The following is a 25,441-nucleotide window of genomic DNA, read 5'->3' on the forward strand; positions in this document are numbered from 1 at the left end:
GCCAATGATTCCACAGTCAATCAATCAATCAATCAATGTTTATTTATATAGCCCTAAATCACAAGTGTCTCAAAGGGCTGTACAAGCCACAACGACATCCTCGGTACAGAGCCCACATACGGGCAAGGAAAAACTCACCCCAGTGGGACGTCGGTGAATGACTATGAGAAACCTTGGAGAGGACCGCATATGTGGGTAACACCCCCCCCCCCCCTCTATGAGTACTTAACAGAACTGCGGCCAGAGTTCTTTATCACAGAGATTATGTCATTTTCAGACTCAGATACCCTACACATAAACTTATACATAATGTTGCGTAGCAACGCTGAAAAAGTGGGCACCCCAACACTAACAAACATCTGGCTTGCACTGGAGCTTCTTGGAATTCCCAGGAGAAGCCTCATACAGTCATTATAAGCAACCTGCAGAATGATGCGGACATGTTTGTTACTGGATACTTTTTTAATAGGCTTCTGCCTTGAAGACTTTGTATGTAATATGCAACTATAATATTTTGATACTTGTTTATATAAGTTAAAGTTAAAAGTTAAAGTTACAACGATTGTCACGCACACACTAGGTGTGGTGAAATTTGTCCTCTGCATTTGACCCATCCCCATGTTCACCCCCTGGGAGGTTAGGGGAGCAGTGAGCAGTGAGCAGCAGCGTGCACTGCGCCCGGGAATCATTTGGTGATTTAACCCCCAATTCCAACCCTTGATGCTGAGTGCCAATGAGGAGGCAACGTGTCCCACTTTTTGTAGTCTTTGGTATGACTCGGCTGGGGTTTGAACTCATGACCCCCCAGTCTCGGGGCGGAAACTCTAACCACAAGGCTACTGAGCTGGTGTTGCATATTGACAAATGTTGTGCTTTAGATCCATTGATCAATTAAGGACACTTCTTTCATATGTCTAGCTTGCGTGCTATTGTGTGCTTAGCTGTCGTGTAGCTGCTAGCACCTAGTAGCCTATAGCTTACCATGTTTAAATTTTTTGTAAAAGACTTGACTAAATTACAATAAAATATTATTGGAGTACATTTAGATGTTATCTGCTATGCATCTATGCACAAATATTGAATCATTGCTTGATTTTACATGCTAGCTATCTGATATAATTATATACTTTTTTTTGCTGATATTGAACTGACATCTGACATCAGTATCGCTTTGGGACACCCCCAGTAAAGAGATGTATTATTATATATTACACTCAGTGACAATGTGGATCTTTTGTTCAAATAGCTTAGCATACAAAGCGGCAGTTTGGTTTTGCTACACACCACTTTTTTTGCAAATTTCATTTTTTCCAGGTTTTGTCTGCCATCTCTGTTACCGTGCGGCCAAAAATTGATAGATAGACACTTTATTAATCTCCAAGAGAAATTTACATTAAAAAAAATTAAATAAAAGGTACTAAAAATGGCATAATACGCGTAAAAATATACCCACCATAGGCAGAGACTGTGAACAACAAAAAGCCCAAAACAAAGGTAAATAAGTGAGAAGAAAGAAAAAAAAAGACAACAAACAAATTTCTGCTTTCAATTTAGGGTTTAGCGTAACAAATTAGTCCTCTTGCCCGCGCAGCATTCCCTGGAAACGAGTGCCCAAACAAAGAATCAGTTATGTGCAGATCGATACCGAAATATTGATACCGCAAATAACAGATTTTTATGCTGTATTATCGATTCTCAAATCAATATATCGATACTTTGGATACTTAAGTTCAGGGGTGTTCAAACTTTTTCCACTAAGGGGCCATATCGAAATTAAAAAAAAAGAAGCTAAAAACAGATAGTGTCAGTTTTGTATTATAGGTGCTAAGGTGACTAAGTATGTTACTAATAATAGTTAGAATATTTCAGTTTTTTCTCATTACATATGAATGTTTTTGCTCTTTTTCTTACATTTTTACTATTGTTTTTTCCCCATGTAAGAATAGAATAAAATAATGAAAATACGATTGTGTAACTGCATAAACTTGTGTTTCAAAAATTCTGCCTGTACACAAATATTAATGTTCAGTTACTTATTATAGTTGTTTTAGTTTTTCAAATTAATTAATAATTTTGTATTATTTTATTTTTGAATCAACCAACTAACTAAACTTTGTTCATATTTTAAGTATATTTTATTTTTAATTTGGAGAGCTTCTAACATTCAAGTTAGTCTTTTTTTTAAATGAACTAACTTAAACTTTGTTTGTATTTTAAGTATATTATTAGCATATTGTTAGTATATTTTGAAAGCTTTTATTATTTTAGATCAGGGTTGTCTCAACCTTTTCTACCCAGGGCCACCCAGGTCATTTTGATATTTATATATTTATTTATTTTGTTTTAAATGCTAAAAAACAGATATTATATATATTTAAAGACACAACTTTGTGTTATAGGTGACTAAGTATATTATTATTATTAATTATTAGTTTAAAAATACAGAACTTATAAAAGTTTAGCAGACATGTTAGGTATATTTGCACAAAGTATCGGATTGGTATCGCCGATGCCAGCATGAATTTTACTTGTTATTGGATCGGAAAGAAAAACAATGGTATCCAATCCACGCTTCATATGGAATTTTTCCGCAAACAGATTCCTAGCCTCCTTTTGGTGCGTCACTGATAAAAATATAATGACAACTTTCCGGGTATTATCAAAGTCCCGTGTGGCGCGTTGTGTTAGTGCTGCGATTGTTAGCAGAAGTACTGAGTTTCACAATTGGCTGGACAGCTGTCAGGAAAATATGTGTTACAATTTTTGTTTTGCACAGAAAAAATAATTATTCGAACAATTTATTTACCGTGAATTTGTTTTATTAAAAAATGTGCATCAAATTTAATTCAAGTTCAATTAAAGTATAAAAATGGTTTTACATTCATAAAAAAAATTTGAGAATGTTTTTAATTGGGCGGGTTGAATAAAATTTGGCCAAAGGCCCCAATTAAGCTAGTGGCGCCCCTTATAGCAATATTAAAGCGGTCCTATTATGCAAAACCAACTTTTCTGAAATATTGTTTTTGTGTATTTAGGATCCCCATATGTCCCGAAAATTTTAAATGGCAGATATTTATAAAACAATCTCGCCTTCCGTAATACTTCTTCTAATCGAGCCGTTTGGAATTTGCCCAATTTGGGACGTTTTCCAATTGTGATGTCAGCGGGTATCTCCATAATACAGGCCTGGGCAATTATTTTGACTCCGGGGGCCAAATTTAGAGAGCAAAAAGTGTCTGGGGGCCGGTATATCTGATTTTTAGGAACACTAATACAAAACCTCACAATAATGTCTGATTGAATGCTAAAAACGTTGTGACAGACTGCCTTAAAAAACGGAAAGGAATTTTTTTTTTTTTTTACTGAATGAGACACCCAGAATGTACATGAAAATAATGTGGGATTTACAATATTAACTATGAACGATAAAACACTGAATATTGACAACATATGGATGTCACACCCCATCTCGATCTACATATTTTACAATCGAGCGAAACGCAACAAAAATGCAACAAACCTAGCGAAATATGAACGCGAAGGGTTAAAAAAACCCACCTACAATCTGATATAACACAAAGCTTTAGAACTTTGTTGTAAAAATCTCCTTCCGCGTCTGTCCCTGACACCCGCATTTCAGGCTGGCCGCTCTGGAAACACTCTGTGGATCCAACCCGATGCTTTTATTATTGAGCGCAACTGCAAAATAAATAGGCATGGGGCCAAATAAAGTTGCGAGTAGCAGTATTTATATACAGAAGGTGAGAAACGCTACTGACTCCAAGAAATATTTTTTAGTTTTATACGTAATTGTTCTTTTTAAAATGTGTTGCATGAAATATATTTACATTATTCTCTATGGGAAAAATTGCTTCTGTTTTTGTTCGATTCGGTTTTCATGGGACCTTTTGGAACAGATGACTTTTGGACCTAAATTGGATTTAGCATCTTCAATGCCCAAAATGTATCAAAAATAGGCCCCATTCCCTGCTAATGTTATCTAAAGGAGGACTAACAATGGTTTTCTTCACTCATCATGGCTGACAACTAATTGTTTTCAATGAAGCGGTGTTACAATTTGTATAGCATCACATATTTTGTTTTTGATTTTACATCTAATTGGACTCACTGGATCCGCCACAAAACTGAGCAGTTGCCTCATGAGTCGGAGAACGTACTGGGAGCCTCACCAAAGAGTAGTGCTACCTGTTGCCATGGAAATGGCCCGCAATTAGTACAAAGTGCGTTTCAGGGAAGAAGGGTGGGAGAAAAAAAATAAAAAAATACATGGCGCAGCGTGGAATTGTGCACGTGGGTGTGTGGGATGCTGGCCCGCTTTCAAGGCATGAGCAGTGATGGGGTGGAAGACGCAGAGTGACCTGCATGAACGTCGTCTGTCGGTCATGTGACCTCAGCCCGGCTCGCCGTAAAGACTCTCGTTGGGAAAAGTCAACCAAATCGGGAATGAAGGACATTTTCCGACATAAGCGTGACTGAAGGTGATGCAATCGCCCGCTACATTCCCACCAATTACTGACAGATTCCACTCGTACATAATCACGACGCCCACTCGCTTGGCACCACCATTTCCTGCTTCTCAATCCCGCACTTCTTTCTGTGCGGCGGCTAATGGGGCCCACGGGTGGGTGCATATATATATATATATATATATTTAAATATATATGCTAAGCGCAATTATGCAAATGTGCGCTAAAACCATTTTGGTGGCATAATCTGACATTCAGTTCATTATAGTAATTGTGGTTCGCAAGTGTGGGTGATTGCAGCTTTGACGAGAATGCGGAGTACCCTTTTTATGCAAATGGCCACTGACATATCCGTTATCAGCTGTCGTCCGGAATATTTATTAGCCTTCAATCAATGATTTGTGAACTTTTAAAGTGGGTTTTTTCGTGTGGGGCAAAAACCAAGCATTACTGTAACAAAGACCACATTTTTTGTGCAAGTTTGTGGTGCACGGCTCAGCGTCCCACAATGCATTGCCATTCAGTCCCCCCTTTACAGATCACACTTTCTAATCCAGCGCTGAGGTCCATATTTCCGCACGTCCAACGCGTCATGTGACACAACGTCAGGGCCAGTAATGTCGTTAACTGAAAGAGGAAGGCAAGGAATGCATCCTAAACGCAACCCAACCCACAGTCACGGGTTCTCCGCTGGGTAATGGCATACCAAGGTACAAGAACCCCCCCCCTCGCCCTACTCCAGATGGGATAAACCCCCTCCTCCCCTGGGCTGCTCTCTTTAAGAGTCAAGATGTCATGGATTCACCAGAAATACACTAGTTGTTAAATATTCCGCTTTTTGGAGAGAAAATACACCAAAAAAAGCATTAACTAACCTGTTATAGAAACATCCGGAAAGTATTCACAGCGCTTCACATTTTCCACATGATATGTTACAGCCTTATTCCCAAATGGAATACATTCATTTTTTTGGTCCTCAAAATTCTACACACAATACCCCCATAATTTTTTTTAGAATTTTTTGCAAATTTATTATTAAAAAAAAAAAAATCACATCACAGCTTGAGAGGTGCTGCAAAGAGGAATGAGCAAAACTGCACAAATATAGGTGTGCAAAGCTCGAGGAATCATATTTAAAAAGCTATAATTGCTGCCTAAGTGCGTCAACAAAGTTTTGAGCAAAGGCTGTGAATACTTATGCACATGTGATTATTCAGTTTCTTGTTTTTAAAACAACACATTGCCATTATGGGGTATTGTGTGTAGAATTTTGAGGCCAAAAATGTATTAATTCCTTTTTGGAATAACATAATAACAAAATGTGGAAAAAGTGAAGCGGTGTGAATACTTTCCAGATGCACTGCATATGCGTGTCTGATACAGTACAGGCTAAGAGTTGTTACAGTTTTTGTTTTGCACACAAAAAATAACTATTGGAACAATTTCTTTCCCGTGAATTAGTTTTATTTAAAAACGTGCATCAAATTTAATTCAGGTTCAATTAAAGTATAAACATGGTTTCACATTCATAAAAAAAAAAGCTTAATTGGCTAAAGTCCCCAATTAAGCTAGGGGCGCCCCTTATAGCGATATTAAAGCGGTCCTTTTATGCAAAACCAACTTTTCTGAACTATTGGTACCTGTTTTTGTGTCTTTAGGATCCCCATAAGTCCCAAAAATTTTAAATGGCAGAGATATTTATAAAACAATCTCGCCTTCTGTCATACTTCTTCTAATTGAGCCGTTTGGAATTTGCCCAATTTTGGACGTTCTCCAATTGTGATGTCAGCGGGTATCTCCATATATCTGGCCTGGGCAATTATTTTGATTTTGGGGCCCAAATTTACAGGAAAAAAAGTGTCTGGGGGCTGGTATATCTGATTTCTAGGAACACTAATACAAAAACTCACAATAATGTCAGATTGAAAGCTAAAAATTTTATGACAAACCGCCTTAAAGACACCCAGAATGTACATGAAAATAAAGAATGTAGGATTTACAATATTAACTATGAACAATAAAACACTGAATATTGACAACATAAGAACGTCACATCCCCTCTCGATCGACATATTTTACAATCGATCGAAACGCAACAAAAATGCAACAAACTCAGCGAAATATGAACGCAAAGAGTAAAAAAACCCACCTACAATCTGATATATCACTAAGCTTTAGAACTTTGTTGTAAAAATCTCCTCCCGCGTCTGTCCCTGACACCCGCATTTCAGGCTGGCCGCTCTGGAAACACTGTGGAAACGCTCCCCACCCACACTGCTTGGTGCCTCGTCACTTAGATGACCATAGTAACTAGTACATCATGCCAAAGTGCAGATTGCAACCATTGAAATACTTTTTCGTAGTTCAGGACTTCCTGTAATTTGAAAACATCACTGCACATCATAATGGCAGCTACAGTTTCCATCTTAAAGATCTAAAAACATTATTTGGGAATGTCCGGCGGGCCAGATTGAAAAGCTTAACGGTCCGCATGAGACCCCCGGGCCTTACTTTGCCCAGATCTGCCATATATGGTAAAGTTTTACCCAAAGAGCTTTGCGCTAGTCCGTCATTGTACTCCGACGTGGTCAACAATCTCTCTCTTTTTCCTCTATCTTCTTATTGTGGGGCAGACTGGCTCGCACATGCACAAGCATCTTCCGCTGTTGCCATTTCTAATACAAAGTAACGTATAGTTCTAATTCATATCTGTCTGTAGACTCGCTATGGAAGTGCTAAAAACTAAAAACATGGCTGACGGGGAGAAGACGCAGTCGAAGTGGAGGCACGTAAATAAGACCGCCTACAAAACGGTGCATCCTGAAGGAGTTGTTAGTCATTAATTGAATATTTTCTAGGCTAGAGCATAAAAAACCTATTCACAACCTTCCAAATATGTGTTTTAACATTATAATAGCCCTCTAGACACGAAATAACACCCACATAGTCACCTTTACATTATTGTATTTGTTAAATCCAATATAGTAATGCTGTCCGAGGCTGAGCCAATCAGTGGCCACGACTCTGATTGTTTTGGTCCCACCTAGTGGCCAATACTACTGTAGTATTGACATTTTTAGAGGGGGTGTGACGTTTGCGAACGAATCGATTCTTTTGAACGGATCGAAGTGAACGATGAGAAATAATTCGCAGTTGCGAGTCCTTTTTGTTGTTGTTTATTTTTATTGGGGCGGCATAGCTCGGTTGGTAGAGTGGCCGTGCCAGCAACTTGAGGGCTCCATGTTCGATTCCCGCTTCCGCCATCCTAGTCACTGCCGTTGTGTCCTTGGGCAAGACACTTTACCCACCTGCTCCCAGTGCCACCCACACTGGTTTAAATGTAACTTAGATATCGGGTGTAACTATGTAAAGCGCTTTGAGTCACTAGAGAAAAGCGCTATATAAATATAATTCACTTCACTTCACATTTGGCGAATAGACGAGAAAATGAGTCAGAGTCACAGGAAAAGTTGCAGTATTTGGATTCAATTTTCTGGTTTCAAGTAGTTCAAGCACCATTGTATTGAATGTTTACAATGAAAACACAACAAAAATAAAATTTGAGTAAATATTTCCAAATAATTCCCACTAATAGAGTAATGTTGGTGTACATTGAAATTATTCTGATCCACATGTTATCTTATAACTCCGGGGTGTCGAACTTGTTTTCATGGAGGGCCACATCGCAGTCATGGCTGCCCGCAGAGGGCCGCTTGTCACAGTGAATGTAAGAATATAAAAGTATAATCGCCTCATTATATTATTGCTTATGCATTTGGTTATTTGATTTTTGCACGTACAAATTGAGGGATAACTTGCTTTGAAATCGTAAGTCATGGTGACAAGCAGATATTTATTGTTATTTTTACAAACTATCATACGGTATATAATAATTAGGGGTGCTAAAAAACGTTTTTTATCACATTCGAATCACGTTTTTTTTTAGTAATTTAAAAAAAATCAAATGTATTTAATTTTTTTTGATGAATTAATTTAAAAAAAACATTTTTTTAGTCCATCTTTATGCTAACTTGGTGAACGTATGTGTCACACGTCAGCAACCAAAAGGAAGTTCTGTAACCTGTAAGCTGTTTAGTTAAGATGTTGTTATTGTTATACCATATAATACATTGCGAAAATCAGTTTGAATCGAGTATCGTGTTGAATCGAGTTTCGATTATGAATCAAATCCTCACCCCAAGGAGCGGAATCAAAGGGCGAGGTGCCCAAAGATTCACACCAATAACAATTGAGTATTTGTACATCTATCAAAGTTTAAAACATGAAATTTCATGTATGTACATTTTTTTTCTGTCAAAATGGAAACAATGAAAATATTTAGTAAGAAAGATGAAGTATCCATATTATTCCCAGGCTTTTGCGGGCTATATTAAATGACGTGTTGGGCCGGATGTGGCCCCCGGGCCTTGAGTTTGACACCTGTGTTATAACTGATAACAGTTATTGTTTCCTTTTTAAAAAACAAAAAACAAACCAGTCTTTTGAACAAATGTTTTGTTCATTTTGCTGAAAATGCTTAATTTAGGCCAAAAAATATGTTTAATATGCTTTAAAAAAAAATCTGCGATAAAGTGAAGCTGAAAAATTCTACGCATAAAGTGGCAAAAATAAATATAAAAATACTAAAGTGATCCTAAGTGGGAAAAAGTTTGGACACCCCTTACCTGGAGGATGACTTGAACTACTATAACTTAGGCTATGTCTACACTAAGCCGGATAACCCCTTAAACTAATAATTATTTAGCCTGAGCCCCGTTTCAGCCACACTAAACAATCGTTTAAGGTCCCCCTCCTTGGATAATTTTTACACGGGTAAGTGCGCCGTGTATTTCTTGAATCTCCGGCTCTTAGCGTTGTATGGACTCATTGATCATTTACAAACTGAGTTCGGAGAGGAAGTGACACCAGAAAGACTGCGGCCCACACAGGAAGTGACGTCAGAAAGAACGCGCCACAGCCAGCTTCATAATAAAGCGGTTTTGTAACTCAGAGCTAACCACTGGAAATATGAAGGCGAGTCATCCAGACATGCCCGTGTTTCTCCTTCCTCTACATGTACAGACGCTTGTGGAAATCACACATGAATACCTTGAGAGAAAGCGATTGCAGCTATTTGGGATACAACACTTCTCAGACGGCAAGAGAACTTTCCAATGTCCAGATCAGCTGTGATTCTACTTATTGAAAGATTTTGTCCATTTGTCGAAGGAGAGACAACAAGAAAGCGGGCTCCAGTGGATGTGATAAAAAAGGTAGCGTGTGCATTGTATTACCTGGTCGTCAAGGGAAGACTACGAAAAACGGAAAATGCATTTGGACTGGCAAAGTAGACTGTATCAGTTATTGTCCGCCATGTATGTCGCGGACTCAACGTCTAGGTCCAGAGTATATAAAGTCACCAAAAACGAATGGACAATGAAGGTGGAGGAAAAAGAGTGAGGAATGTCCTGACCAGATAGCTAAATCCCTAGATTGATTGTTGTAAAATGTTCTTTATCACATCGTGTACTTTTACGCGTTTATTAAAGATTTGATTAATTTATGATGGCTCAGGTGTGATTCACTACAATAGGGCCCCACAGCACACTGGATTCCAGTTAACTGAAATACCACAACACTGGATATTGTTCAGATAAGTTACATTTAATTCAATAACTTGCACACAAAGCAATACTGGAGGTGACTATGACGTGCGCATTTTCCGCGCATGCGTACTAGGTCGCGTTGCGCCGGCGGACGGAAAGGAGGCGGGGGTCTTAAACAGTGGCATTGTTGTGTGTGTGGACAAGGATAAGGTTAGGTGGGGTGTGTAAACGGGGCCTTAAACGATATTTGAGGTTCTTTTTTTTTTTATTTAAAAAAAAAAAATTAAATCAACATAAAAAACACAAGATACACCAACCCAAAAAACCTCCCTCCCCCATTTACACTCATTCACACTCATTCACACAAAAGGGTTGTTTCTTTCTGTTATTACATTTCTGGGGCCGTACTTATCAAGCTTCTTAGAGTGCCATTTTACACTTAAGTCCTGAGAATTTGCGAAATTTAGTCCTACTCTCAAACTTAAGAATAAAAGCTTTTTATCAACGTTCTTAAGTCTAAGAATCACTCCTACTCTCCACGATATTTAAGAGACCTTCAGAGGTGTCTTAAGTGGTTAGGAGTTGCCAGCAGGGGATGGCACTGAGGCGAGAGAGACGTGCGCGAACGTTCAGGGAACGGAACAATGTTTTTTTTTTTTTTGATGACGAGCAGCTGATCAAACGGTATCGTTTAGACAGAGCGGATATTATTTTTGTCACAGATTTAATACTTTTCGATTCCTGGTTGATTTCTGCATGTGTCTGCAGTGGGCTAGTATATATAGAGCCACCCACACCAGTTTCAAATTAGTTGCCTAATTAATGAATTGGAAAGAAAATGTTATGACAGTAGCGTATGTGTGTGGCCGTGAGGTGAGTGACGTCAGTGAGTGTGTGGGCGATAGAAGAGAGGGAGCGGTAGCGTGAGTGCCGGCGGGGACTAGTTTGTTTTGTATTATTTTGTAGTTTATTGTCAAAATATACACTCCCAATGTCCACTTAAATATTTCCAAGATATTTCTTTATTCTTAGACAACGGATTCCCTTCCGTGATTGGTCATTTCTATGGACACAGAAATGACGTCACCTAAAATTCCGTTTACGGCACATAGTAATGTCGTAATTCAGCTCTGAGTGTGACACTTAAGATTCAGTCCTACACTTCGCTGAAAGTGTGAGTAAGACGCTTGATAACTAACTTTTAAGTGCAGCTTTCAGCGAAGAATTTATTTACTCTTAAGTCAACTCTTAGCAGACTTCTTAGGAGTAATTCTAAGAAGCTTGATAAGTACGGCCCCAGGTTCCTACAATATAGAACAATACAGTCTGCAAGGGATACAGTCCTTGAAGCACACATGATTGTGTGCTGCTGGTCCACTAACATTTTCATGAATTACTATTTTTTATGTAATTGTTTTTATATTGTTTTACTTTTTTTTTTTAATTCAAGGAAATATTTTTTATTTTATTTTTATATTTCAGGTTCTTACTTCCTTTTCTTGCTCTTATTTTGAAGGGACAACGGGAAGTGTACTAGTTTTTTTGCAAGGAATTGTCGTTTAAAAGAGTTGTTCCGAAGTGTTGTATATGTAAAAAAAAACAAAACATTTTTAAGAGACAGTCGTACACGGATTTGTGCGTGACTTTCGCTTGCGTGCGTGCGCGCGCGTGTGTGTGTGTGTGGTATGGGGACCACACACTTGGCGCATTCGCCCCCACCCCATGCAGACACACATTTAGCCCACACAGAAGCTAAACATGTAAAGTGTTGAAAACGTTAAAAAAAAAAACACACTCGGGACACATTTCGTCATTAAGTGTGTGAGGATGAACGTTGTCGTTAGAATAAACGTGATCGCGCACGTGCGGCGGCGTGATCGTGTCCTCCGTGGAGAGTGGACACCGCATGGTCGGAGCCAAGCGTGCCCGACTCTTTGACGTCTGCGGCGGGCCATAAAGTGAAGACGCACACGCCGACACAGGACAGAAAGTATCGGTGCCAAATTGATTTGTTATCGTTTTTCTTCCTATTTTAATTTTTTTATTTTTTTTTAGCTTGTTTGTTTATGTTGCGCAATCTTCACGGAAGCGGGCGACGCATAGATGCGGACGAGCAAGACAAGGAAAAGGGGTTAAAACTTTTCTCATGGCTGCAGAGACATTTTTCTTTCCATGCAATAAGTGTGAGAGTGAAAACTATAGTCGCACTTACCGACGATGCTGGCTACATGTCCTGTGTGTGTGTGTGAGTGTGTGTGTGTGTGTGTGTGTGTGTGTGTGTGTGTGTGTGTGTGTGTGTGTGTGTGTGTGTGTGTGTGTGTGTGTGTGTGTGTGCGTGTCTGTTTGTGTTCGTGTGTGTGTGTGTGTTCTTGTATTTGTACCCTTCTTGAGACATCAACAAGGAAAAGTAGCTTCCATATGAGGACCGATGAACAAGTTAGGACATAAATCATGGTCCCGATACGGAAAACCATTGCATCTAATAGAGAATGTCTCATTTGCACCTCTGGTGGTAAAATCTATCAAAATTAGAGTGGTCCCAAATAGGAGAGATTTTTCAAATGGACTCTGTTGCAAGTCTTGTGTATTCTAAAAATAGTTTACAAATATATTTGTATTCTTTTTTTTTTAAATTACAAGAATCAATTGGATTTTTTTTTAGGCCATCTCCATGCAACCACGACAAGCTTTTCTAACCTGTAACCTGTTTTGGAAAAAAGTTGTATTAGAACTATAACACCAAATAATACATTGCGAGTATCGGTTCGAACCGAGAATTGATTCTGAATCAAATCGTCACCCCAGGAATCGCAATCAGATCGACTCAATAGGTGTCCAAAGATTCGCACCCCTATTAGATATGTTCGGTTTCGTAATCTGGTGTTTGAGTCCGTCTGCGAAATGTTCACTTGCAAATGAAACCACGCCCCACCCTCTCCAAAAGTATCAGAACGTCTCTGTTGAAAATGTGCGCTGTTTAAATACATATATTGAAGTCGTCACCGCTATTTTATTTGCAAGACGCGGTCCAAAATAAACCTAAACATTATTTAGATTCACCCGGTCACAACATCAGGTACGCTTCCACACTTTGATAAATTCAGACTCAGCATAAAATATATGTTTTTACCAGCATTTATGTTACTCCACATAGATGTTATTATGCACATGCCAAGATTAGATGATAATAATACTTTATCCTAACTTTTTTTGGTGTTTTCTCCTACCCTGAAGCTGAGGGGGAGCTTGACACTCTAAATGTCTAAATAAGAAAACAAGCTGTAGCCACACTTCAAAAGGCAGAGGCATCCTAAACTGTGCATGAACCCTCTGATTTGACGTTCTAGCGTTTTTTAACACGAGTATCCAACATTGTGACGTTTATAAATCAGAAAAGATTAAATTTGTCATCGGTTACTTTAACCAGAAAAGAGACTCCAAATGTTGCTACCTTTCCTTTGACTCCGACTCAGGCCCGCACTTATAAATGCATAGAAAATGGGCTCGCAAACTCACAACTCGTTCGCTTTAAGGAGCAGTTCAAAAGATTTGGCTCGTTCACGAATGTCACATCTCTACAATACATGCACACTTTGTGTTTGTGTGTGTGTGTTTTTCACACAACTGGTGTGCGACTGCTGGACTCTATTACTTACATACAGATGCATACGTGAGAATATCGTGCAAAATACATTTGATTTCAGCAGCCCTGGCTCAATTGGGACCCAAAGCAGAATTTTATTAAAGAGCCAAATACAAAAAAAAAAAAAAAATTGTTTTTATTTATGCAAAATAATTGTAAAAAAATGTTTTCAATCAACCTTAAATTTAACTTAATGCATGTTTTGTTTTGGAAAAAAGGGTAAATTTTTTGTGCAAAATACAGTTGTCCCTTGCCATACGTGAGAATATAGTGCAAAAAAAAAAGTGATTTCAGCAGCCTTGGCTCCATTGGGACCCATAGCAGAATTTTATTAAGAGCCAAATACAAAAAAAAACATTTTTTATTTATTTACCGGTATGCAAAATAATTGTAAAAAATATTTTTCAATCAAACCTGAATTTAACTTAATGCATGTTTTGCTTGAGGAAAAAAGGGTACATTTTTGTGCAAAATACAGTTGTCACTCGCCATACAAGAAAACATCGCGCATAATAAATGTGATGTCAGCAGCCTTGGCTCAATTGGGACCCATAGCAGAATTTTATTAAGAGCCAAATACAAAAAAAACCATTTTTTATTTATTTATGCAAAATAATTGTAAAAAAAATGTTGTTAATCAAACTTGAATTTAACTTAATGCATGTTTTGTTTGGGAAAAAAAGGGTCAATTTTTTGTGCAAAATACAGTTGTCCCTCACCATACGTGAGATTATTGTACAAAAATAAATGTTATTTCAGCAGCTTTGGCTCAATTGGGACCCACAGCAGAATTTTATTAAGAGCCAAATACAAAAAAATACAAAAAACATGTTTTATTTATTTATGCAGAATAATTGTAAAAAATGTTTGTCAATCAAACTTGAATTTAACTTAATTCATGTTTTGTTTGGGAAAAAAGGGTACGTTTTTTTGTGCAAAATACAGTTGTCCCTCACCATATGTGAGAATACCGTGCACTGGGACCCATAGCAGAATTTTATTAAGAGCCAAATACAAAAAACCCCAACATCTTTTAAAATGTATTCAGGCAAAATATCCATCCATCCATTTTCTACCGCTTATTCCCTTTGGGGTCGCGGGGGGCGCTGGAGCCTATCTCAGCTACAATCGAGCGGAAGGCGGTGTACACCTGGACAAGTCGCCACCAAAATAATAAAAAAAAAAATGTTTTCAATCAAACTTAATGCATGTTTTGTTTGAGGAAAAAAGGGTACATTTTTAGTGCAAAATACAGTTGTCCCTCGCCATACAAGAAAATATTGTGCAAAATAAATTTGATTTCATCAGCCTTGGCTCAAATGGGACCCACAGCAGAATTTTATTAAGAGCCAAATACAAAAAAAACAAACCATTTTTTTTTTAATTTATGCAAAGTAATTGTAAAAAAAATGTTTTCAATCAAACTTGAATTTAACTTGATGCATGTTTTGTTTGGGGGAAAAAAGGGTAAATTTTTAGTGCAAAAAAATTGGTCCCAAAAAATTGGGACCAATCGTGCTTCGAAGTTTGCGGCTTCACTCGATCACTAATTTATCTCAAATCATATTCTACGTATTTTTGGCCTGAATTAAGCTTTTCCAAGCAAAAAGATGGCCAGTGAACAAAACATACCAACACTACTGCATGTCGGTATTATTTTGTCACTAGATCCTGAAGTCTTATTTTCTATGATTATATCTGCTATATTGGATGCGAGGAGTGTAAAGGTAATTTCATGTCTAAAGGGCTTTTTTATGCTGTAACTATGCAAATATTGGATTTATTGTATATGGACAAGTCATTATATGCCCACGAAACCCTTTAACAGGGAAAAAACGAGGGACGACTCGGGGAATATCTAATTTGCTATTTTATTCTTATCAGTGACGGAGCAGGAAGGGGCTGGGAAAATGTTTGCGGTAAAATCTCTTATGAAGGACTCTGTCATCATTAATGATTGACATTTACCTGCACTTATTCACTCAAAATGGGGCACCCAGATTAATGATATGCGTAGAGGGAGGGGCACCCCTGGATTTCAGGAGTGCAATTCCGACTAATGAGGGGTTTTTAGTTGCTTTTAACGAGAAATGTCTTGCATTTTTCCGTCTAATAAAAAATAATCAAAGGAAAATAGGGGCCGCATTGATATTTTTATATATAAATGTTTTCGTGTTCTAAAAAGGCAAACAAATGTTGAAATACATTAAATAAATTACATTGTGCATTTTTGCTCAATTTTTGCAACACGTTTAGACTGTAATTTCTACAACGGGCCGCAAACTATAATAAAAAAAAAAATGGAAGGAAAGCATTTCTGAAACTATGTTTGGTAAATTAATAGAATATAAAGTTAAAGTTAAAGTACCAATGATTGTCACACACACACTAGGTGTGGCGAAATTATTCTCTGCATTTGACCCATCACCCTTGATCACCCCCAGGGGAGGTGAGGGGAGCAGTGAGCAGCAGCAGTGGCCGCGCCCCGGAATCATTTTTGGTGATTAAGAGTTACTTTATTCAGATTCACCTGTTTATAGAAATATTTTTGACACAAAGTTTTGTTTTCATATATGATACACATTGCTTTAATGCACCACTATATCGCAACGTTTTGCATAATCCAATGAGATCTATATATGAGATTATAAAAATAAATAGGAATTAGCGTAAATTTGGAAAAAATAAATATTATTGTGATTGTTGTCCGCCTGTACTGAGAGCTTTAAAAAATTTTTTTTTATGATATTCACATGTATGGGAACATTCGGTGCAAACTAGACCATACAGTTTTTGCATCATTATAATATCCCGGCGGTCATTTTAATGATGATTACTAACACCATAGAATATAGTAAATGATGAAATGAAATGCAAATTTTACTCTCTTAATTAGTGTCCCAATTCAAGTGACCGGTGGCTCCCTAAGTGTCGAAAAGGCAGTTTTTTTTGAGAGTCATGGACAGAAGTTGAAATGACTTATTTGGGATGCGAGGTCATGTGATGCAACAAACAATCGCGCCCTCCCTTCTGCATCAGTCTGACAGAATACACCATTCATGCACATGCAATGATTGGCATTTCCTTCCTCCTTCACCATGATAGTGCATGATTTCCCCACCCTTCACACACACACACACACACACACACACACACACACACACACACACACACACACACACACACACACACACACACACACACACACACACACACACACACACACACACACACACACACGCACACACACACTCAGTCTGAATGAACAAATTCTGCAGCAGCAGTGCCGCAAGGAGGCTGTTTTTAAAAGAACAGATAACTGTCTGCAATGGGCGCACACCTGCTGCTGCTGCAGTGACACACAAGCACGAGGGACGCACACGAGGCATACAAATGGGCACACAGACGTACCGAGAGCTTACCAGGCGGCATCGGGGTTCCAAAAAAACCCCCACCTGCCACTCGCATCTGCCCTTCTCGCCGCCATCTCGTCACACTTTGGGGTTTCTTCCTCCTCTCTTCGCTTCCAGCCTCTTTTGAGGCTCCCAACTACTCCACTGATCAATGGACGTGCAGCGAGGAGAGCTTGGCTGCCTCCACCCCCCCACCCCTGTGTGTGCGTGTGTGTGTGTGTGTTGTAGAGAGTGTGTGTGTGTGTGTGTGTGTGTATCACCAGGAGGAGAGGAGGCTTCCAACCCACACAGCACCCTCCAGAGTGCTCAGCCTCCACAGTGGATCATCACTTGACCACTGCATACACCTACGCATCATTTGTGTGTGTGTGTGTGTGTGTGTGTGTGTGTGTGTGCAGGCTCACTCAATCACACACACACACACACACACACACACACACGGATGCATCACCTGTTGTTTTTCCAGGCTTGAGCAAACAGCTTTATCCACCTGTTCCTCATGTTGCAGTTCTCGAAAGTAACTAATTATTGAGCATCCATCCATCCATCCATTTTCTACCGCTTGTCCCTTACGGGGTCGCGGGGGGCGCTGGAGCCTATCTCAGCTGCATTCGGGCGGAAGGCGGGGTACACCCCGGACAAGTTGCCACCTCATACAGATATTGATCGCGTTCATCAAATCACCTAATACCGTAACATTTACGATACGTAAAAATATTGTTTAGGTCAGGGGTTCTTGATCTTTTTGACCTCGAAGGCCAATTTTGCACTACAGGGGGCCCCGGGGCCCACCCAAATGTTAACGCTTAATTAGTAATCTTACTGTTGATTTTAACCGTATTCAATAACTAGAAAATTCCTGCGGAAATGTTGATGGGCCTGCTGGCTGCGCAGTGAACCTCCGGCCTGGTGTCGATTGAAGTTTGCATACTTCTAAAATGGCACCAAGTATCTTGTTTAACTGCATAAAATCAGAGAAAAATCCAGCATAAAATGTTAGCATGCTAACATTACCATGGTAAAATTAGCATGCTAATATAAGAGAAGTTAGCGTACTTATAGCATGGCGGCAAGTATCAAAATCCATGATTTTTAGGTTTAATTGCATAAGATCAGAGAAAAATCCATCATAAAATGTTAGCATGCTAACGTTACCATGGTAAAATTAGCATGCTAATATAAGAGAAGTTAGCGTACTTATAGCATGGCGGCAAGTATCAAAATCCATGATTTTTAGGTTTAATTGCATAAGATTAGAGGAAAAATCCAGCATAAAATGTCAGCATGCTAACGTTACCATGGTAAAATTAGCATGCTAATATAAGAGAAGTTAGCGTACTTATAGCATGGCGGCAAGTATCAAAATCCATGATTTTTAGGTTTAATTGCATAAGATTAGAGGAAAAATCCACCATAAAATGTCAGCATGCTAACGTTACCATGGTAAAACTAGCATGCTAATATAAGAGAAGTTAGCGTACTTCTAAGAGGCGCCAAGTATAAAAATCCATGATTTTTTGGTTTAATTGCATAAGATCAGAGAAAAATCCATCATAAAATGTTAGCATGCTAACATTACCATGGTAAAATTAGCATGCTAATATAAGAGAAGTTAGCATACTTATAGCATGGCGGCAAGTATCAAAATCCATGATTTTTAGGTTTAATTGCATAAGATCAGAGAAAAATCCATCATAAAATGTTAGCATGCTAACATTACCATGGTTAAATTAGCATGCTAATATAAGAGAAGTTAGCGTACTTATAGCATGGCGGCAAGTATCAAAATCCATGATTTTTAGGTTTAATTGCATAAGATCAGAGAAAAATCCATCATAAAATGTTAGCATGCTAATGTTACCATGGTAAAATTAGCATGCTAATATAAAAGAAGTCAGCGTACTTCTAGGATGGTGGCAAGTATCAAAATCCATGATTTGTATGTTCATACGAAAGCAAATAGCTAAAATGCTAGCAAAAAAACATTAGCATGCTAACATTAGCATGCTAACATAAAATGAGTCTGCATACTTCCAAGATGGCGCCAAGCATCAAAAACCATGATTTTTATGTTCAAACGGCCAAAATGCTAGCATATAACGTTAGCATGCTTTAGTCATAATTTTTGCGCTTAAGACATTTCTCTATGACTTTAGCTCCAGACTTCTTCTGTTTGTTTGATATTGTCTTTCCTGCCACAAGTGGTGGAAAAGTGTATTACAACCGAGTCCCGCTGCGGCCCACAGCTGAGAAACACTTTTTTTTTGGCGGCCCAACAATAATTAACTGATTATTGATCACGGTCATCAATTGGGACATGTGATCACCTAATACCGTAACATGTACAATACAATTTACGATACGTAAAAATATTGTTTAGGTCAGGTTTTTTTCATCTTTATTACCTCGGAGCCAATTTTGCACTAAAGAGGGATTTATGTGTATTCAATAACTAAAAGAATTCCTGCAAAATCCAGCATAAAATGTTAGCATGCTAACGTTTCCATGGTAAAATTAGCATGCTAATATAAGAGAAGTTAGCATACTTCTATGAGGTGTCAAGTAATAATGGATCTTAGAAAAAATACATTAGCATGCTAATGTTAGCATGCTAACATAAAATGTGTTTACATACTTCAAAAATGGCATCAAGTATCTAAAGCCATGATTTTTAAGTTTAATCGCATAAGAGCAGAGAAAAATCCAGCATAAAATGTTAGCATGCTAACGTTACCATGGTAAAATTAGCATGCTAATATAAGAGAAGTTAGCATACTTCTATGAGGTGTCAAGCATCAAAATCCATTATTTTTACATTCATACGAAAACAAATAGCTAAAATGATAGCAAAAAAACATTAGCATACTAATGTTAGCATGCTAACATAAAATGTGTTTACATACTTCTAAAATGGCATCAAGTATCTAAAGCCAGGATTTTTAAGTTTAATCGCATAAGAGCAGAGAAAAATCCAGCATAAAATGTTAGCATGCTAACGTTACCATGGTAAAATTAGCATGCTAATATAAGAGAAGTTAGCATACTTCTATGAGGTGTCAAGCATCAAAATCCATTATTTTTACATTCATACGAACACAAAAGCTAAAATGATAGCAAAAAAAACATTAGCATACTAATGTTAGCATGCTAACATAAAATGTGTTTACATACTTCTAAAATGGCATCAAGTATCTAAAGCCAGGATTTTTAAGTTTAATCGCATAAGAGCAGAGAAAAATCCAGCATAAAATGTTAGCATGCTAACGTTACCATGGTAAAATTAGCATGCTAATATAAGAGAAGTTAGCATACTTCTATGAGGTGTCAAGCATCAAAATCCATTATTTTTACATTCATACGAAAGCAAATTGCTAAAATGCTAGCAAAAAAACATTAGCATGCTAATGTTAGCATGCTAACATAAAATGAGTCTGCATACTTCCAAGATGGCGCCAAACATCAAAAACCATGATTTTTATGTTCAAACGGCCAAAATGCTAGCATATTACGTTAGCATTCTTTAGTCATCATTTTTGCGCTTAAGAAATTTCTCTATGACTTTAGCTCCAGACTTCTTCTGTTTGTTTGATATTGTCTTTCCTGCCACAAGTGGTGGAAAAGTGTATTACAACCAAGTCCCGCTTCGGCCCACAGCGGAGAAACACTTTTTTTTTTTGGCGGCCCTCTAGGGGGCCCTCGGGGCCCTATGGTTAAGAAACACTGGTTTGGGTGTTTGTTGGGATTTATGTCACAAAATCAAGATGTTTGAAAAAAAAAAGCATGTTCTCACCGCACCCCCTTAGCCCCCCACCCCTAGGGGGGCCCGCCCCACTATTTGAGAAGGACTGCATTGGGGACAGCGTGGAAAGCAAACAAAACAAGTGGAAAATATCCGATCTTCCACGCCGATAGAGAACGTTGGTGGTGGGAGATGTAGATGTCAGGGTTATGACGCACTGTGGAATTATGGGTAATTACTTAGGACATGGCCAGCGGGAACACGAGTGAACTCTCTTGACTCTGGCCCACCCGGAAATGCATTAGGGGGAGGGGGCGGAGGAAGCGAGTGACAGTTCACGTTTTATTCCCACTGCTTTAGTTTTAACAGCCTTTAGTTTCTGAAAGCTACATTTTGCAAATCATCTCCAGTAGATACACTGCAAGAAGTCAATATTCAAAAACAAGAAAAAAAAATTAAAGGGGTATTTTACTTGAACTAAGCAAAATTATCTGCCAATAGAACAAGACAATTTGGCTTGTCAAGACTTACCGAAACAAGTAAAATTAGCTAACTTGAATGAACTCAAAAATACCTTAAAATAAGTATATTCTCACTCATAACAAGTGCACTTTTCTTGGTAGAAAAAAATATGTATAAGTTTTTGCTCAATATGTTGAAAAATATTCTTAAATTAATTAAATGCTAGTGCCATTATCTTGAGATAATGATATGCGCTCGGCATTACATTTCTAGAAACCAGCAAACTTATACTAAAAACTAATTTATTGTTCTTAATGGAAGGCAACAAGGCAACCACTTGTTACTCTCGGGGTCTACTAGCCGCTCAGGCAAATCCTAATGTCTAAAAATGCATTTTTCCATCGATAACATGACATCATCGCGCCAAATGCGTGCTCTTTCAATCAATTAATGCGCAAATATACAGCCCGGCCCCCGGCCCAAAATTTTTTAATTGTAATTTTGAGGAATTTTTCTGAATGTGCATGAATTATTTCTGTTCAAAATTGTTAGAAATGTCACATGTTAAATGTTTAAATATTAACTGTCAGTTTGCTGTACTGTGCCAATTGTACTGCTATATGAGTACGTGTTTTCTATTGTTTCATTGAAAATAAAACAGCAAAGTCCATTTGGCTGTCATCCGTTTTAATTATGAGACAAAGTTGTGTCAAAGTCATGATTTTTTTTTTCATGCTTGAAATAAGAAATTATTACCTTAAAAAAGTAGTTTTATACTTGTGAGTGTTGATGACACAGCTTTGCAACAGTTGATATTCTAGTTTCAAGCATGTTTTACTCAATATAGGTCATAAAATCTCAGCTACAGGCTATAATATCTTACTGAGATAATTTAGGACCAAAACCCTTAAAACAAGTAAAACACTCTAACATAAAATCTGCTTAGTGAGAAGAATGATCTTATCAAACAGAAAATAAGCAAATATCACCCTTATTTGAGATATTTCATCTTACTTAGATTTCAGTTTTTGCAGTGTACGCCTCCGCACCTGCGTATAGCACCAAATTCTGGGCCCTCATACACAAGACTCCTGAAGGGCCCCCTATCCAAACCTGAACCCAACGTCACCACCCCTTCCACACACAACATACTGTCCGTACAAAATGTATAGCCAGTCATTATTCACTTAAATATCATTACTGGTATACATATTTAAAGTTACTGGTAATCATTCCTCTGTCCCTAAAAACAAACCACCTGTTCCAAAAGGTTGTGCTTAAAGGTGAGCTTTGACGACCTTAGGACGTCTGTGGTAAACGTTCCAAGCTCGGTGGAACGATCCATTTAGCATTTTTAAAAAGGGGTGTAGTTAGTTAGACATTCTTAAATTAATTCAAGAAACCACGGCTCTATTTAATTTATCCCAACATTTTTGATGTCAATTCTTTGCGACTTACATATTTCTGACATGTGAAAAGTCCGCGAAAACGCAGAAATCCACGTTTTTTAAACATTCTTTTTCACGTCAAAACATCATTTTTTTGGGAAATATAAAATTAAAAAAAAGGATACAATCAAACCTCAGCCTCTTGTGTGGTGTTCGGGTCTGTGGTCCCCGGTTTCATTTTTTATTAAAAGAAAAATGATACAAATAATTAATTTTTCAAACTGAGACTCACTGGCTTTGGCTCATTTTCTGTGAAGAACATATATCAGAATACATATTTAATGACCACACACCATACACCCCCCTACACATTTCTATTACATATAAGATGGGGCTAATTAGAAGTGTGGAAATTGATGTTCTGTGTACCACACACACACACACACACACACACACACACACACACACACACACACACACACACGCACAGCAGGCCTAGACAGGAGGAGGACAGAGTGTAGGTACACAGAACATCAGAGGGTCAAATGTGCGAGAAAATGAGAGCAGACAGTGTTGACAAACAATGTTGCAACCTTGAGTGGGAACTGCAGGTGCAGAAACACAAAAGAAGAATCCCTGTGGGATGCAGAAACTGGCAGATACATTTTCCGTGCAACGTTCATATTGTTGTTACTTAGCCAGCGTTTGTGGGTCTGATGGACCCGTTGCATTTTGTGGCTTTTAATGCCTCACAATCAAACACTTTTATGTTAAAATACTGAACAGATGTTTATTGGGATAAGGTAAACATCTGTTCAGTATTTTAGCATAAAAGTGTTTGATTGTGAGGCATTAAAAGCCACAAAATGCAACGGGTCCATCAGTCCATCAAACGCTGGCTGAGTAACAACAATATGAACATTACACACGGTCAAACGCTGAATTGCAGGACAGGGCGCCGAAACAAGCTCGTGAGTTAGCATAGTTAGCATCATCTAGCTAGCTTACTTGTTGTTCTACCGCTTGTCTTTGATAATTTTGACAAAATAATAGAATGATTACTATTTTTCTTGCCCTGATGTGGGATCAGAGCCGAGGATGTCGTTGTGGCTTGTGCAGCCCTTTGAGACATTTGTGATCCCCTCAACGCCTTGACTGCGCCTAGAAATTCTGTCCATAAAAGTTATGAACAGATTCGGTGACAAAGGGCAGCCCTGTCGGAGTCCAACCCTCACTGGGAACTGGTCCGACTTACTGCCAGAAATGCGAACCAAGCTCTGACACCAATCATACATGGAGCGGACCACCACAACCAGGCGGTTCGGTACCCCATACTCTGCGCACTCCCCACAGGACCTTCCAAAGGATACGGTCCAACGCCTTCTCCAAGTCCACACTATGGACTGGACTCTCACATTATTAACCGTATCCACTCGGCATCCATTGCAACACACCTGCGGTCCCTTCCAAGGTTTCTCGTTGTTCCCATTGGGTTGAGTTTTTTCTTGCCCTGATGTGGGATCTGAGCCGAGGATGTCGTTGTGTTTTATGCAGCCCTTTGAGACATTTGTGATCCCCTCAACGCCCTGACTGCGCCTAGAATTATGTCCATAAAACTTATGAACAGATTCTGTGACAAAGGGCAGCCCCGTCGGAGTCCAACCCTTACTGGAAACTCGTCCAAGTTACTGCCGCCAATGCGGCCCAAGCTCAGACACCGATCATACATGGAGTGGACCACCACAATCAGGTGGTCCGGTACCCCATACTCTCTGCGCACTCCCCACAGGACCCTCCGAAGAACACCTAATGCCTTCTCCAAGTCCCCACTATGGACTGGACTCTCACATTATTAACCGTATCGACTCGGTATCCATTGAACCGCACCTGCGGTCCCTTTCAAGGTTTCTCGTTGTTCCCATTGGGTTATGTCTTTTCTTGTCCTGATGTGGGATCTGAGCCGAGGATGTCGTTGTGGCTTGTGCATCCCTTTGAGACATTTTGACCCCCTCAACGCCCTGACTGCGCCTAGAAATTCTGTCCATAAAAGTTATGAACAGATTCGGTGACAAAGGGCAGCCCTGTCGGAGTCCAACCCTCACTGGGAACTGGTCCGACTTACTGCCGACAATGCGGACCAAGCTCTGACACCGATCATACATGGAGCGGACCAGCACAATCAGGCGGTACCGTACCCCATACTCTCTGCGCACTCCCCACAGGACCCTCCGAAGGACACGGTCCAATGCCTTCTCCAAGTCCCCACTATGGACTGGACTCACATTATTAACCGTATCCACTCTGCATCCATTGCACCGCACCTGCGATCCCTCCAAAGTTTCTCGTTGTTCCCATTGCGTTGAGTTTTTTCTTGACCTGATGTGGGATCTGAGCCGAGGATGTCGTTGTGGCTTGTGCAGCCCTTTGAGACATTTGTGATCCTCTTAACTCCCTGACTGCGCCTAGAAATTCTGTCCATAAAAGTTTTGAACAGATTCGGTGACAAAGAGCAGCCCTGTCGGCAGGGGCGGATTAAGAAATTTTGGCCCCCTGGGCCTGACATGGTCTTGGCCCCTCAACCCCCCGCGCGTGTGGGCGCACACACACGCACGCACTATGCAAGAAATACTGTATACTGTGAACAGACATGCACACTGTACTGTACAGAAGAGTGCACATACTGCACACACACTATTAGGTATA

Source organism: Entelurus aequoreus, linkage group LG01 (assembly GCF_033978785.1).
Source record: "Entelurus aequoreus isolate RoL-2023_Sb linkage group LG01, RoL_Eaeq_v1.1, whole genome shotgun sequence".
NCBI classification, from domain to species: Eukaryota; Metazoa; Chordata; class Actinopteri; order Syngnathiformes; family Syngnathidae; genus Entelurus; species Entelurus aequoreus.